The sequence below is a fragment of the Manis javanica genome, chromosome 1, assembly GCF_040802235.1.
Source record: "Manis javanica isolate MJ-LG chromosome 1, MJ_LKY, whole genome shotgun sequence".
Lineage (NCBI taxonomy): Eukaryota > Metazoa > Chordata > Mammalia > Pholidota > Manidae > Manis > Manis javanica.
The window spans coordinates 34,747,712-34,761,733 of record NC_133156.1 but is presented as its reverse complement, the minus strand read 5'-3'; the positions used below and the strand labels follow the sequence as shown (position 1 = coordinate 34,761,733).

Genomic DNA, 14,022 nt, shown 5'->3' with positions numbered 1-14,022 from the left:
CCTTGGTACTCAGACCAGCAGCATTGGCATCACCCAGCATTTATGAGGAATGCAGAATATTAGGCCCCAACTCAGACCTGCTTGGGCATAATATGTGTTTGAACAAGTCCCCCAGGTCATTTATAGATATGCTAAAAAGTACTGGTCTAAGTAATACTGAGTAAATGGTAGAGAGCAGATTGGAATACAGAATGACTATTTATAGTGCCTATGGTCTGAAAATCACAGTCTAAAGCATGTGTTTTTATTAAATGCACTGGGAATGAATGCAAAGCAAGTGTACTGAGCATCACACTAAACAGGCATTGCGAAGTGCGAGCGTGGCAATAGTAACTCCAGTATGCTTCCCGTTTGTCCTCAGCTGATGAGTTCCTTACTGGGTTGGTGCATTCAGCCTGGGCCCTGCACATCCCCCAGCCCCTGGTAGCACCTGAGAGGACATGCAGTGGATGACAGCCTTGGGAAGCTCTTCAAATGGGAACTGAGCATACGGTGACTATGTTGGGGCTGCCAGAGAGGAGAGGATGAGGACAGAATTCAGCAAAGAAGCTGGTGAGGGAGGAGGTGACTAGCCACATGCCTGTTGGTGCCGACTCACACCGTCATTGGATGTCCGTACTGTTGGGTCAGTCCTGGTTAGTGGGATGTTGAGGAGAGGCTGACTCACACGTGCTGTGAAGATATAAGGAATAGAGTACACACTTTTGATGACTACACACCTCACTCACTCTGAGTCATTGTGGCAAGCTAACTAGATGTGACCTCTGTCTACTAGTATAATGCCTCTGTGACCTGTGTCCATAATTTAAAATAGAAAAAAAACCTTGTATTTCTCCATGCCCCTCTTCTTCCCTTCTCACCATCCCAGCTTACTTTGTAGATGACATTAGTGAGCAGAAACAGAAATGAATGACACAATTTCTATGCATTGGGAACATAAAGGCTGCAGAGAAGAGTGGTGCCAAAACCATTGCACAGAACATAAAGCCAAATGAAACAATCAATAGAGAGGGAAAGTCGTTGGAAATAGAGGGAGGAGTGGTGACATCGTACCTGTCAGGGGAGGCTCAGGGCGGGTTTCCCAGAGGAATGGCACATTTGTTCTGGGACTTTCTACGTGCTGGGATCGTTGAAAAGAGTGTCCTGTTGAGGGGCACCCTTGACCAGATGTGTGGTCCTGAAGGCGGTGTCGGCTGTGAGGTGCGCCTGAGTGACAGGGACCCAAATGAGGTTGGGGAGTACAAGAAGGACTGGCACTTTGGGCACTTTTCAGTGTTAAACTGTGAACACAGAAGTTTGGTGTGAGCGTGATGGGGAGCCCGGGGTGATGTTGAAAGCCGTCACTCAGCAGGCTGAAAAACAGCGGGAGCTCGGACCCGCACTGCCTGAGTAGGGGTTCTAGCTCTGCCGCTTGCTTGCCACAAGCCACAGGATAGAAGCCCTCACCTCTCAAAGCCTCAGTTTAATCCATTTGCAAAGTAAGGGTAACTCAGAGGATTGCTGTAAGGCATAAAAATCCATTGAAGCTCCGAGTGTAGTGCTTGGTATATAGCAAATTTTTGCTAAAAACTTCTATGGTGATTATTACATGAATGTAGAAAGATAACCATGATGGTGAAATAGGTAAGAGGAAATTGAGCTTTCAAGGAGGTACCCTTGTGAGGACCCTCCTTATTGGTCTGGGCTCTCAAGGAGGTTAAATAATGCCATGAACCTCAGGTTCAAAGTGTGCAGAAGCAGGTTTGGGTTCTTCTCCAGCTGTTGATGCTGTGTACATCAGCTGCTATCCCAAGGGCCCATTGAACATGCCACAGTGCTGGTTTAACAGTGATGAAGTCTATTGTATTGCATTTAAAAAACCTATAGATTTACAACCTTAGCAGTTCTGAAATTCTGTAATTACAGTTTATGGAACAAGTGGATTCAGATGTAGAGGGAGGCTTTTTTTGTCAGAGAATTAAGTAGAAAGACAATGAAATTTCTGGAGTGAATTGGGAGGATACTACTACAGATTCTGCAATAGGATACTTTCCTGTGTCTAAATATCTACTGTGTTTCTCAGCAGGGGCACTATTAGCCTTCTGGAAGGAACCTTTCAAGCTTGCAGGACTATATTATGCACTGAGGTGGTGTGAGTTCTGGCTGTGCTCATTAAACATCAGAACCACCCCTGAGCTCATGTGATGATGGTGCCTCAAGACCCATGCCAGGTGGTTGCACACCTAACTGAAACCTGCTGCAAAGCAGCTGTTAGAGAAAAGGCTAGTTAATATCAGCTCTACTTGATGACAGCTAATGGAGCAGGTAAGAGTGGAACTTAGCAGTTTCACCTTGAACAAGAAAGTTACTCTTTTTGATGTAACTTCTCAGACTTCTATTATCTAAAATAGAAAAAAAAAGGAAACCTATATAACACAAATGGACTGAGATCTTCCCATGTAAGGGCATAATAATTCTGCCTGTCTGAAGGTTTATCTGATAATTGGCTCTTTGGTGTCTTCTCTGGTACATGATAATTGTTCAATAAATAGTAATTTTTTTTACCTCATTTAATCAAATCTAAGGTGTGATGGATTGTAAAAAAATGCCATCACTTCATATATAGTAAGGATGAAAAACTGCCAATTAAGTGGTGACAGCATTCTCTTATCTAGAATACCTGTGTATCTATATCATTACAGGGGCTTTTGATTTACTTGGAAACATTTTTATCCTATATTTTATGCATATTTAAAAAGAAAATGTGAACAAAGTAGCTGGTCCTTAAAACTTCACATTCAGAATTAAACTCTTATGACTCACTTTTAGCTTGATCATCAATAGTACTTCATAATCTCTGGCCACACAAGGTTGGAGTCCTATTGAGTTTTTACCTCACAAAATCATCCTCTCTGCCATCAAGAGTAATTGAGATGGTGTGTGTTTTTAAAATCTGCACCTGAATCGAAGCTATAGGTGCTGGACTCTGACTGTGGCTTTGCAACCATGTTTGAACAAGCCTGCTTTCCAGGACTGTTTCAAAACAATGGAAACGATGCATTTGCCTCTACCCCACTCCCTCCCCACACTGTTTGCCTCCTTGTGGTTAAAAGTGCTTCTCCATTACCTTCAGGATTTTCTTCTAAGCTGCTGACACCCAGCAGCTGACATTCTGCAGTTTTGATGTTTATGCTTCTGGTGTCTCCACATGCCCGGACAGTAATAACTTTGGTACAACTCAAGCCCGGCTTAGTTGATGGAGATTATAAAACATGATGGATTGCAAAGGGCACCCTAACTTCAGAGATGTTAAAAGGTAGAAAAAGTTGTATTTCTGAAAGGATGAAATACGCCAATCAAAATGTGCATTGTTTTAGTGAAAGAAAATGTGTGCATGAAGTACCTGTGTGTGCAAAATAACCCTGTCACAAATCTTCTTGCAAGTAAGAACTTATCATATGCCTCCCTGATACTCAAAGTGTCATCTGTAGACCAGCAACTGGGAGTTTGTTAGAAATTAGAATCTGCATTTTAACAAAATTTGAATTTGGCTATTCAGCACTTTAAGTTTCAGAAACACTGGTCTTCATATCACATGTATTTCTTAATGGGTCTGCTTAAAATGGGGTTTCCCTGAATACCGACACACCTCCCCATTGTGTGCTCCCTGTTCTGCTCTGCTAATTCAGGTCCCACTGGGAACCTTATGAGAGCATCCTCTTGTGCGGGTTACCGAAACTGAGGTGTTAATACGCTTATCCTCTTCACCTGTCATATCACACTTACTGGGGGCAAAAAGGAGGCATGGTTTTAGCAAAAGTTCACCTACAGCTCCATCGTTTTCTAGAAGGCACAATGCCAGCAGGAAGGGTAGATTCTTACATAACTACCTGCATTGAGAGCTGTCCTTTTTCCCTTCACAATCTTCACAAATCTGTCCCACACATAAATAAATCCTAACGATACTAGGCTTATAAACTGTCAGGTCCTGGTTTGGCTTTGAAATTTCAACAGTTGAGTTGACTTTTTAAAAATGAAGGTTGGGAAGGAGAAGCTCAAAAGAGGGGCAGGAGCAAGCTGAGGGGTGTCATTCCAGAAACAGTGTATCTGCACCTCACTCAGCACCTTCTGCTGGGAACTCATTCTGTGCCCTGGAAACAGGCCTGAGGGGACCTCTACTTTTGTTCCTCTCTCTAGCTCAAGGCCAGTCTTCAGCTATGTTAATTTAATCCGAGGATTAATACATTTATTTTGCAAATACAGCCGCAGCTAGTGGCGCACTTTAAGCCTGATCTCAGGGTGCTTCTGCAGGTTCACTAGGATCATTCTGGAAGAGTCAGGCCCAGACAGGTGGGAAAGGGGGTGGTTTGGGAATAAAGAGCAGCTTCAGCTTCTGGGTTTACCTATGAGTTTAGCTAATGGTTGGGGTCTAAAAAGCTAATCCTACAATGTTGGTTTTGTGAAACTATTTCTAGCATTATCAACTTCCACTTTTTTAGAAAGTAATTCTCTCCTTTTGATGCTTCCACCGGAATCACTGATCTGTTAGTTGCCACACAGTCTTCATTCCTTATTCTTCCCTTCAGTTACTTTACTCATGTGGAAGTACTTCTTGTGCGCTAAGCACTGGGACAGCAAAGGAGGCAAGCTCAGTCCTGCCCCAGAGGAGCTAGCAGTTGGACAGAAAAGATGGACAATTAAGGAAGTACTCACAGGAGACTATCTGCATGTTTTCATTATCTTCCGGCTTCTGAGAGGTTATAAGAGTGCCCAATACATATTTTAAAATGAAAGAATAACCGTGAAGACATTTTGAACACAATTGGGATTGTTTTTTAGAAGTTCCATGATAAATGTTTTCTTTCATCTTGTTAAATGTGCTCGTTCAGAATTTGTGTTTCTGGTTACACAGATTTTATGTTATCTTTGTCCTCTATAACAGACCAGGAAATAGAAAGAATCCTATCTGTTCCCCTCGGAGATGTTAGTGGAAGCTTCCCAGGGGAATGATCTCTGGCTGAGAACTGGACGATGCAGCCTTATACTGAAGCTTGGCCACAGCAGAAGAAAGCATGGCAGGGGACATGACAGGATGTGACCGGAAGGGGACAGCTTAACAGCTCTTCTCAAAATTGACATTAGCAACTCCTGAGAGCCTTTGATTGCATCCAATCAATCAAAAATTGTGTAACAAATCAGCACAAACTTGGAGGCTTAATGCAACAGAAATTTATACTCTAACAGTTTTGGAGGCTAGATATCCTAACTCCTGCTCACTCTCTTAGCTTCGGGTTCTCATGGCCAATCCTTGGTATTCCTTGATTGACAGCTACATAACTTCAGTCTCTGGCTCCAGTGTTACATGACCATCTTTCCTCTGCTTGTCCATTGGCTCCTCTATGTGCGTTTCTTTTTCTGTGTCCCTTCTGTTCTTATAAGGATACCAGTCCTAGTGCATCAGGAACCCACCATACTCTAGGGTGACCACATCTAACTTTCATCTTAATTGCATCTGTAAGGACCCTATCTCCACATAAGGTCATGTTCACAGGTACCAGGATTTAGTATTTTTGTGGAGACACAATTCAACCTGCAACAAGAAGCTTCTTCTTAGAGCTACTGAATCAGTAGTTCTGCCAAGGATTAAAAGTTGAACTCAATACTAGACATAGGATCAAGTTCTTCAAGTGAGGTGGAAAAAAGTGTTCAAAGGCGGAAAAAAATGAGAGTTCAAAGGCACAGACCCAGCATTTGTCAGCTGGGGGTCCTCAGGCCAGTACTTGAAACTCTCAGTGTTATAGTTTTATCATCAGTAAAATGGGAATAATAGATCCTGCTTTGTGTCTGAGGGGCTCATCTTCAAATATAAAAATGACTATAACTACTCAGCTCACAGTCTGGTAATCAGTAAGCATGCTGATCATTTGCTACTTCTGGTGGTCTCCATTGATACCATCCTTATCTTTTCCTGGACTTCAGTTTCCTCATCTGGTGAAGGTTGTATGAGATGGCCTGGAGGAGGGCAAACTGTTCAGAGACGGAGAAGATGCTAAGATCACCAGGAAGATGGAGTATCACATGACCACATGACCTCCCTTGCAGTCTTAAGAGGAAAAAGAAAGAGGAGATGCTGGGCAGAGACAGGGTCTATTCTACACCACTCTGTTAGCTTCTCCCAGCTGATGCCATGGATCATAGCTGCCAGATAGTATGGGGAACAATCAACAGGGGATTTGCTGCTCTGTACATACCTCTAGACAGTGTAAGACCACCAGGTACTGTCAAAGCTGTTACCTTCCAACAGCCACTGAATGTGTGCTGTGGAGAAATAGCATGTTTCCTAACTTGAGGTTGGCAAGAGTGGGGCACCAGTGGCTCAGTATTAAACAACTATGCCAGAAACTCGTTTCTCAAAAATGAGCAAATAAAAACAGTTCCATATTTTTATGGGACGCAGGAGGGAGTAGGCATAAAGGGCGAGTGTGGTGAGAGACAGTACTACTACTGTGGACTGGTGGCTGGAGGGACTTCCAGTTTGCTAGAGTGGCCCCTGGGAACCGGCCACAACCCAGGGATGCTCCAGGATGTTCGGGCTTCCCTTGCCTGGAAGGACTGGGAGCAGAAGCGCTTTCTGCTTGTCTCCAGCAAAATGGTTACAAGCACAAAGGCTTCCAAGCTGAGGCTCTTAAAAAGGGTGGGCCTGTGAAGCCACAGAGAAAGGCACAGGCAGTAGGAGGGATGGAAACAGAGAAGGTGCTGGAGCTGGACGCTTCGGACAAGACACATGATATTGTCAGGCCTAATCAGGCCTAACCTTCCATGTGCTGTGCTCCCTTGCCATCTTCGAACTTTACAGGGCTCCAGAGACCTGTGAGTTCTCCTGTTTTCACCAGATATGTTCCCTCCCACTCCCCCTGCGAGAGGATCCCAGACCGGCTGCACTCTATCTGGTCCTCAAACTCCCTGCCAGCCTGTGAAATTATTCAAACAAGCCAATCATATTCTCCCATGGGAACCCAGGGACACCTGATCTGTTGGTTACTACAATGCCTGCCTGTCACAGCCCCTGCTGGTGGAACCCCAGTGTGGCCCTGAATGGCATCCTCCTCCCCTGGGCCGGTAAGACATGTGACTAAGAAACTGCTGTTGGTCTTATCTGTCCAGTGACAGACGTGTGTTTGGCCATCCCAGAACTCTAGAGTAGGAGACTCCCTCCTTTACCAATGGATTAAAGAGTTGGTGAAAAAAGTTTCCACTGTTTCCTACTTTAGAAGGAGTATCTGAGTTCCAGAGAGAGAGAAGTAACTTGGCCAAGGTTGCCCAAGGTCTTCATAGCAGGGACTATGCAAATATCAGAGGGAACAAGAAACACTCTTCATCAGGGCTAGGCACTGTTTTAAGCATTTGATGTACATGTATTACCATTACTGAATTCCCACAAGAACCTTACAATACACACTTTATCATTATTAATATTATTCTTGTAAGGAAATTTGGCACAGAGAAGTCAAGTAACTTTCCCAAGATCACACAGCTGGCTAGAATTCAAGCTTAGTGCCTAGGGATTTATTAACCATGTTTTTCATGCTGCTCTAAATTCCTTATGTGGATAATTATTTTCTCAAAAAACGCATTACCCTCATGCTACAAATTTTGGGTTAGAGAGTTTCAATAACTTGATCAAGGTTACAAAGATAGTAAGCAGTCGAATCTGAATTTGAATGCTAACATCCTAACACCTACCTATCATCTTAGCTGCACTGTTCTGGAATCCAAGGTCTCAGACTCCTAACCAGGCTCTAACATGCCATGGAGCTGGGTTGTTGGATGGAGGGACTGCAAACAAGAAATGTCAATGAGATCTATTACTGGAACTCAAATAGGGCTGTATAGGAGATAGAATTTTTGTTTCTCTTTTCCTTCCCTCCCCTTCATATGCTTTGGTTATAAGAGTAATGGCTCTATCCAAATTTATTATTATATTGTGTAGCAATATTTTATAGAATAATTACTATTAGATTGTGAGCAATACTAAACATTTTATGGTATTTATTATTCCTATGTTACAGATATGGAAATGTCTACTACTTATCCATTAACTTTACTATTTAGCTCTTTATCTTGTTAAATAATTTGCACGATCATTTTAGGCTCCCAAATGTAGTTGTTAAGAAAGACTCTGGTTTGAATCTAGACTTTGCCACTTAATGGAAAGTAAAGTCCTTCACATTTATTTAATTTCTCTGAGATGTATTCTTATATTCTATGGAGTCAATTATAATAGTCGCACCTGACAGGGTAGTTGAGAAAATTAAATGAGATTGTAAGCATTGTAAGCATTTAAGTGATGTCTAGAAGGCAGTAAGTACCTGATAGCTCATTATTCCTGGCCCTTCAGAGGTAACTGGAAACTTAAGAGTCATCTATTTTGACTTCTTCATTTCCTAGAGCTCTGAGTAGGTAAGAGGCTGGTTCAAGATCACATAGCAAAGAGTGGTGCCTGAATCAAGGGTGTACATCGAGATCTCATGCATAGTAGGAATTGTGATATTGCTGTAATAAATACCTTCTCCTTTTTAACTTCAGGTATATGTACATAAGTGGGAAGACTAACATGGAGATTTATTTGGCAAATGACTTAAAATTGTAGCCAAGAGAAGTGATGGATTTTCTTGCCTCTAGGTAAGGCTGATTATAATTTTTAGAGATGAAGGAAGATTAGTGATTGGAATGGAATAACTCCCAGAAGAAGCCATGAATTTAGATGTAGGGTCAAAAATATTTTAGATGAATCTGCTTGATAGGCTGTGTGTTTATGAAGAGCTATTGAGAATTTTGCAGTATTGACACTAAGACTTTCAGAAGCTAATGCTTCTGAAATGCTGATAGTAAGTACACTTGAATAGGACCTAAAAGGGTGTTAGTACTTTATCCCCAGCTTTTCTCTTCATTATTTTAGTTAAGACATTTGGTTAGACCATTAGTTCCTTATATTTGGTTTTCAGGAATGAAATTTCAAAAATGAAGATGAAAGAAATCCTGGCATGGAATTGCCAAATAGTCTTTTGTTATATTCATTCCCTCAATTTAAAGTTTAACCAAAACAAAATATACTATATACTATCTACAATCACTGTGATTTTTACAAGAGGAAGGATATTTTTTTTTTTTTTTTTTTTTTTTTTGGATTATCACATATTGATTTTTATTGTTATATGTTTAACATAATATATAAATTCAAGATATACAATATGTTGGTACACATTGATTTTTTTTTTTTTTTGAGAGGGCATCTCTCATATTTATTGATCAAATGGTTGTTAACAACAATAAAATTCAGTATAGGGGGGTCAATGCTCAATGTACAATCATTAATCCATCTCAAGCCTAATTCTCGTCAGTCTCCAATCTGCTGAAGCATAACGAACAAGTTCTTACATGGTGAACGAATTCTTACAGAGTGAATAAATTCTTACATGGTGAACAGTACAAGGGCATTCATCACAGAAACTTTCGGTTTTGATCATGCAATATGACCTATAAACCATCAGGTCAAATATGAATATTCATTTGATTTTTGTACTTGATTTATATGTTGATCCCACATTTCTCCTATTATTATTATTATTTTTATTTTTAATAAAATGCTGAAGTGGTAGGTAGATGCAAGATAAAGGTAGAAAACATAGTTTAGTGCTGTAAGAAGGCAAATGTAGATGATCAGATGATCAGGTGTGTGCCTATGGACTAAGTATTAATCCAGGCTAGACAAGGGCAGCAAGACATCCACGGATGCAGAAGATTTCTCTCAAAGCAGGGGGGGTGAGGTTCTGAGCCTCACCTCTGTTGATCCCCAAATTCTCACCTGATGGCCCCCCTGCGACTGTGCCTGTCTTAGGTTGTTCCTCCCTTGAGGAATCTTACCCGTCTCTGGCTAACCAGTCATCTTCCGGGGCCATACAGGGAAATGTAAAGTTGGTAAGTGAGAGAGAAGCCATATTGTTTGCAAAGGTTAGCTTTTAACTTCTTTGCAGATTTATGCCCTGTGGCTTCTATGCCCAGCACTTGTCTCGAGGTATCTTTACCACCTGGAGGAATTATGATACTCGGTAAATTCGATATGAGGCACGAATTCTATTTAAGGTTTGTAATTAGGAAGGAAGAAGAAAAGCTATAGATGTAGCATATGAAGGAAACTTGGGAGGATTGATTATTTCTTTGACATATCTTCTTGTATAGTACCTTAAGTATGTACAGGTTTTAAACTACTAACTAATTTGCACACACATATTAACATAATAGGAATACAGTGACATAAACAAAGCAAATCTATAATTACCAGCCATCTCCAGTGAAGCCAAGAAAACCATTTAGGCACCCTAGGCATTTGTGAAAATTTATCTATGATATGATGGATATTTTCCAACTGTACTTGAACCATCAGACAAATTAAAGCAGCCCATTTCTGGGATCTGTTCACATCCCATATGTTCTTTTAACCATAGATAGTCTATAGTCATGAGATTTTGGGGTGCTACAACTTGCACCCCTCCCAACTCCTGGTTGAGTTCCAACAGTACAGATCCAGTCAAATTCGTTGTCTCACTGTATGCACATGCCAGCCTAGACATCTCCCTAAGAGGAAGGATATTTTAAAATCCCAAATGTAGGAAGTACCTGGGCTCAGAAGGAAGGATACTGATTAAAAAGAAATACTTAGTTTTATGTAAAATTCTGTCATTATTTTCCTAGTTTTAGTTCAGGTGAAAAAAAGTTTGGGATGGGCCAGCACTGTACCTGATCAACTTTTAGAAAGAGGGTTTCAATCTCTGCCCCCACTTCTCCCCAGGGAACATGTCACAACATCCCAACATCATATGCTCTTCCCTCCTTTGTGAGCGTACTGTATGCCCTGCCCTGTCCTGCCCTGCCCTGCCCTGCCCAGCCCTGCCCTGCTCTGCCTTGCCCTGCCTTACCTTCCCTTGCCCTGCCCTGCCCTGCCTTCCCTTGCCTTCCCTTGCCCTGCCCTGCCCTGCCCTGCCCAGCCCTGCCCTGCCCTGCTCTGCCTTGCCCTGCCTTACCTTCCCTTGCCCTGCCCTGCCCTGCCTTCCCTTGCCTTTCCTTGCCCCGCCCTGCCCTGCCCTGCCCAGCCCTGCCCTGCCCTGCTCTGCCTTGCCCTGCCTTACCTTCCCTTGCCCTGCCCTGCCCTGCCTTCCCTTGCCTTCCCTTGACTTGCCCTGCCCTGCCCTGCCTTCCCTTGCCTTCCCTTGCCCTGCCCTGCCTTCCCTTGCTCTGCCCTGCCCTGCCCTGCCTTCCCTTGCCTTCCCTTGCCCTGCCTTGCCTTCCCTTGCTCTGCCCTGCCCTGCCCTGCCTTCCCTTGCCTTCCCTTGCTCTGCCCTGCCTTACCCTGCCTTCCCTTGCTCTGCCCTGCCCTGCCTTTCTTTGCTCTGCCCTGCCCTGCCCTGCCCTGCCTTTCCTTGCCTTTATGTATATCATCTAGAAATATATGATGGCTGGGAGTCACTCTCACTCATAGGAATCTGTCACTCTATCCTCAGGCACTAGACAGCATCATAAAATCCACCCATTCAGATTCAGGTTAACTTGATCTACCAGATACCTGCTTCTGCCAACAACTGTTAGGCATTTCATGTGTTCTCGCTCCTTCACATCTTGGAGCTGCTCTGACTGTCTTGTCTCCCAGGTGAGGCAAGTGAGGCCATGACAGACTCAATATCTTGACATACAGTCACTATCCCCGAGCAGATGCTCTCAGCCTGTACTTTTCTCATAGAGTTGTTGATGCTTTGTTACCCAGGGACCATGTTAGCATTTAACTTGTTTGTACTGAGCTTTTGTTCATCCTAAGAACATTTCTTGCTCTGTCCCTCCAATGTTCTGTCATCAACATGGGGCACCTGGGTGCCGAGTAGAGCATTGAAACATGGTGGTTCCTACTGCAGGCTCCAGGGTGGCTTTGGACATTTCCTTTCTGTATCCTCATCCGCTGACTGGAAAATGAGCATCATGACCCTCTGCTTCTCAGGAGAGCCTTGATGTGGCACATTCAGCGGTTGGCCATCTCCTTGAGGGCAGAGCCCTTGGCCTTTGACTGAATGAATGGGTAGGAGTATTGTGCATAAATGTGGATATTCTAGTTCAGTAACTTGTAAATGGAACTCAGTGTGCACAACACCATATTTTTGTTAGAGCATATTATATTTGTTGGATAAAACTCGTGGATGAGTGGCTAAAGGCAGCCAGAAGTGAAATATAGGTGTATGAGCCTGGCAAAAAGTCCATTCCCATGCTTTTCTTTGCATATAACTTTTAATGCTTTTTCTACTTAAAACAGCCCATGCTTGTGGAATTAAAATGTCATAGAAAATACATCTGCATTTGTCTAAGTCATTTTCATTGGCTGACCTTTCAATAGCATGGAACAGCTTTCCTACCTTTTCCTTTCTTTGGTTCTGGCACAACCTCCAAAATAGATATAGGTCCATGGGCTCAGGACATGAATAGAGGGAAAATTGCATGGAAAGAGAAACTGTTCATCCAAGCAGAAGATTTTTATTAAATGTTAGAATTGCAGGTTTTAAAGTAAGACAGACACACTCCTCTGACAGGAACTAATTCTGTGATTGTGGCTCAAAATTTCTTTGCTCCTCTCTTGCCCCTTTTGTAAAACTGGAATGATAATATCTACAGAGCTGATGTAAAGACTAAAAAGGATGTGAACATTATTTGAAGCACTTAGCACCACATCAGAAACAAAGTAGAATCTAAGCACTTCAGAATACCAGGTAAAAGACATGCTTGACCACCAACACTAGACTTACTATTTTCCTGTTCCACTGAATCTATGACCATGACCTTTGAGATTTAATGAGTTCTTAGCTCATCTTTTGTGAAATAGAGATGCTAATATTAATATGCCACAAATCTTATAGGAATTCTTTAGATGAAGTGAAAGAATGTTAGGAAGAGAAAAGTTAATTAGGAAATTATTTAGTTGTAGCCTAACTCATAATTACTTGCAGGTGACATTCATTCTCTATTGACCATAAAATCTCAGAACTCCTTTCTCAGCTTTTAATCCACATCTTGACTATCTCCCAGTACTCTAATGGGTAGAAATTAATTTGAGTCAAAGTTAAATAATTGAAAAAGAGAAAATAGGTACCTAGAAGTAATATTCATTGGCACTAATTTGGGTTTAGTTTGAATTTAGAAGACATTGTTGCAGATGTTGGATTGGATGATAATGAATGTATGAAATGAATGAGTAAAACGAGTTTCTTAGATGTTCTTCTAGTTGCTAATGGAGGCCTCCTGTAAATCTGAGAATCAAATAATCAGAAGTCTGAGTTTCTCTGCTTTTTAAAAATTAAATTAATGGAAAATACAAAAATCAGGAGATCAAAGAAAATAAAAAAACATGTGATTTCCTTATCTTAAACATAGGAGCAAATATTTCCCCCTTGCACCTGACAGAACTGCAGGAAGGAAAAGTAGATTCTCTGCAGGGAAAATTGGCCTCACTTTTCTCTGCCAATGCACACTGATTCCACAGAGAGGAACTTTGAGTTTTCCAGTGGTGTACGTTTGCACAGTTGAACTCACATTTTGCTGTCAAGCTCAATGTTCTCATACCAATGCTAGTAATATAAAGCTGGAACTGACATGCCACTCCATGGATCCTCATTCCTATGTTCTTAGCAGTTACCTCAGGGGCCCTCAACCTGTTACCAGAGAGACTGGGAAGAATTTGTGTCCACAGCTTACAAAAAGATTGTTGCATCTTAAGATATGGCTCTTGAATTTGTCTCCTGTCTTAAGAGATTTGTAAAGTAAACAAAGTTCTCTTACTGTAATTGGATAAGCATAGAATAGAAAATGATTATCACCTCCTTTGTCTAGTCACTATATTTTTGTTAACATAACCATCAGCTTTAATGAAAGCCACTATTCATTCTGCTAATTTCACACTTGACACTTAAATTTGGCCTTCTTATTCCTCTGCTGAAATCTCTTCTGTGT

At 41.9% G+C, this 14,022-nt stretch overlaps 1 long non-coding RNA gene across 1 annotated transcript; it reads right to left on the bottom strand.

Moving 5' to 3' along the window:
* Window positions 1-246: 246 nt before the first annotated feature.
* On the bottom strand, window positions 247-10,873 carry LOC140847689 (uncharacterized). The gene is made up of 3 exons (XR_012127739.1): window positions 10,777-10,873; window positions 7,723-7,815; window positions 247-672 (listed from the first exon to the last, which is right to left on the bottom strand). It is a non-coding gene; the product is annotated as an uncharacterized lncRNA (long non-coding RNA).
* Window positions 10,874-14,022: the final 3,149 nt, after the last annotated feature.